We start from the raw sequence: 4,027 nt of genomic DNA, 5'->3' as shown, positions 1-4,027 counted from the left end.
TATATCTACACACATACTGTAACATGAATGCTGTAATATTAATAGGTAATAGTAATGAAATAATAATAAAGAGGATGCTAATAATAACAACCGCAATGATAATGATATGGATAATAATATCAATAATGAGATTATATGAATTCTAATTAAACAGTAAGAATAATGATGATAAGAATAACAATTATGATAATCGTAGTAACAATCGTAATAATGATAACAACAGTAATGATAGCAACGACGATAATAATATTAATAAAAATAACAATCAGGAAAATACCAATAACCATGGGACTACATGAATAAGAAAATAAAAGACAGAAAAAAAAAATCTTTAGTATAAAATTCCATGCATCTTCTAAGCGACAAAAATGTGATAACCTTAAACACATACAGGTTTTGGGTGCGGTCTTGTACATGACATGACATGACGCGAAATGACACACATCACCCGCATGCCAGTCTCACTACTTGCTTGCCTGCTGTCTCTCGGTCATGCATGCAAGCTTCGGCCTCTACCGTGACCTTGTCAGCTTTTCGTGACAGCCCTGAGAGTGTCATGGCGCGTGTGTCTGCCGTGACGTCATGCTTGTTGGTCACATGGTGGAAAAAAACGGAAAGGAAAATACTTTTCATTATTATCGTTTTTAGTGTTGATGTTTTTATCATTATCTTCACTTCTATGACTATTATAATTGTCATTGTTGATATTACTGTTATCATTATTGTCATTGTTGTTATTGTTATGATTATCCTCATTATTACTAGTAGTAGCAGTAGTAGTAATCGCAGTATTGTTTTTTATTGCTATGATAACTATCATTATCATGATTATCATTGCCATTATCATTATCATCATTGTCTTTATCATTATGATCTAAAGACAGCAATGTGGTTATTTTTTATCATCATCATCATTATTGTCATTATCATAATCACAGTTGCCATTATTATTATAATAATTATCATTATAACATACACACACACAGACCATACACATACGCACACACACGCACACACACACACACACACACACACACACATATATATGTGTGTGTGTGTGTGTGTGTGTGTGTGTGTGTGTGTGTGTGTGTGTGTGTGTGTGTGTATGGTCTGTGTTGTGTGATGGGGTTTTGTGTGTGTAGTATATATAAAAATATATATATATAAATATATAATATATTTAAAATATATATAAAAATTATATTACATATAAAAATCAGTGTAATGAATACTTCAGTAAACTGTTATCAACATTAGAATATCATGTTTTTTTTTTAATCTAATAATAGCAGCTGCCGCCATTTTGATTTAATTGCGACAATTATTTCACAAAAGGACTACATCTTAATCAAATTAAATTCCACAATCAATTCAGTTCCATAATGACAAGAAAATCCGATTAAAGCATCCCAAGATTCATTAACAAGGTTAACAAGTTAGGAATCTGACATGTCGTTAAGTATGAAAACAAACGCACAACGATTTTCACAGCCACTCACACAAGCACACAGATACATAGCTTTCTATTGTCACCAAAAAGACACATAAGAGAGAGACATGCATCGCAATAAATTATATATCGTGACTGCAATATTTCACGTATGAAATGTAAAGGAAAGTCAAAAACCACAAGTTATTGAGGCCTCCGTTTTCTGTTTTTATCTGATTTGTTTACATTCCTTTCCTTGTTTTAGCATTTTAGTATCAAAATGGCATAAAAATTAAAAAAAAAGTGAAGAATAAAAAAGAGAAAATGAATAAATAAATATAGGAAACATGTGTATGGTTATGTAGTACACTACCTCCGACGCAGGGAGAAGAGGGGAGGGGAGTAGGAGAGGGGGGAGGGGGGATGGGGGAGGGGGGAGGGAGGGGGGAGGGGAGGTGGAATAATGGTGGGGAAGAAGAGAGGGGAGATGGAAGGACGAGAAGGGAGAGGGGAGATGGAAGGACGAGAAGGGAGAGGGGAGATGGAAGGACGGGAAGGGAGAGGGGAGATGGAAGGACGAGAAGGGAGAGGGGAGATGGAAGGACGAGAAGGGAGAGGGGAGATGGAAGGACGAGAAGGGAGAGGGGAGATGGAAGGACGGGAAGGGAGAGGGGAGATGGAAGGACGAGAAGGGAGAGGGGAGATGGAAGGACGAGAAGGGAGAGGGGAGGAAAGGGAAGCGACTGGAGAGACACTTTAAGAAAGAGAGAGGGGAGGAGAAGAGGTGTACGAAAGAGCAAGAGAAGAAGGATACCAGAAGATAAAAGAGGGGTTAAGAAGGGGCAGGATAGAGTGGGGAGGGGGGAGGAAAATAGGGGGGAAAGAGGAGAGAATAAGAGGAGTTAGACGGAAAGGCTAAGATACCAGACAGAGGGGAAAACCACACGAAGAGAAAGGAATGAAACAAAGCAAAAAGAAAAGGAAAGGAGTCAAAAGGAAGGTACGAGAAAGAAGCGAACTAACGGTAAGCGGAAACAAGTGATAAGAGGGGAGAGGGAAGAGGGAAGAGGGAAGGGGAAGAGAAATAGAGAGAGGAATGAGCACGGGAGGGACTCGGTTCTAAGCACGCATATCGAGTGTGTTCTAGAAGGTCACAGAATCATACATTACAATTGAAATCCGTTGATCCCCTGTCGACCGTAACTGAATGATTTTTTTATTTATATATATATAATCCGGATCTTGTAATATTATTCACTGTTTTCACCGCAAGGTTATTCATCCAGAGTTATTTATTTTCTTTGTGTGTATTTTTTTTTTTTTTTTTTGGGGGGTACGAGGATAAGATCATTATAATATTACAATAATCTGGTATTTATTTTACTTATTTCTTTTTTCTTTTTTTTTTGGGGGGGGGGGCAGGGGTGGGGATTGTCATAATGATCCAAATATTCATATAATTTTCTTTTCCTTTATATTGGCTTTATATTTTCCTTCACCCACCTGCCTTCTCTCTCTCTCTCTCCCTCTCTCCCTCCCTCCCTTCCCTCCCTCACTCCCTCCCCCCCTCCCTCCCTCCCCCCCCCCCTCCCCCCCTCCCTCTCTCCCTCCCCCCCTCTCTCTCTCCCCCTCTCTCCCCCCCCCCCTCTCTCTCTCTCTTTTTTAAAATTTAAAATATTATTTTTTATTTTTTAAATAATATTTTAAAAAATTATTTTTAAAAAAAAAAAAAAAAAAAAAAAAAAAAAAAAAAAAAAAAAAAAGAAAAAAAAAGAAAAAAAATAAATTTTTTATATAAATTTTAAAAATTTTATAAAATTTATATTAAATAAATATTATTTTTTAAAAATTTTTTTATATAATATAATTTTATTTTTATTATTATATTATATAATAAATATTTATAAAATATAAATATAATATAATATATAATATATATATAAATATATATATATATATTATATATATATATATATATATTTATTAAAAATATATACATATAATGTATAATATGGTGTGGTGTGTGTGAGTGTGGTAATATATATATATATAATAATATATATATATATATATATATATATATATATACATATACAAAAATATATATATATAATACATAATTTTTTTTTCTCTCCTTTTCCTTCCCCTCCCCTCTCTCTCTCTCTCTCTCTCCTCTCTCTCTCTCTCTATATATATTTTTATATTATATAATATATATATATATAATATATATAATATATTATAATAAATAATATACATTCATATACATATACATATACATAAAATATATATATATATTCATACATACATAAACACACCAAAACACCCAACAACACACAACCCCACCAACAACACAACAAACACACCCACACAACACACACACAAAACACACACATAATATATATTTAATATATATATTATTATATATTTAAAATTAAAAAAAAATATATGGATTACATAAGATATGCATCGTCCCTCCCTCGAGCACCAATCTCGCGCTCACGCGTAACAAAAACTGAAACAATTCGCTTCCGTATATGAACACGAAGACATAAACACTGAACCTCATACGCTTTCACACTTGCTTTACAGTTTACA

The sequence above is a fragment of the Penaeus japonicus genome, unplaced genomic scaffold (assembly GCF_977035675.1).
Source record: "Penaeus japonicus unplaced genomic scaffold, GWHDUDI00000001_assembly GWHDUDI00000009, whole genome shotgun sequence".
Lineage (NCBI taxonomy): Eukaryota > Metazoa > Arthropoda > Malacostraca > Decapoda > Penaeidae > Penaeus > Penaeus japonicus.
The sequence above is the reverse complement of the archived record's forward strand: the minus strand, read 5'-3'. Positions refer to the sequence as shown.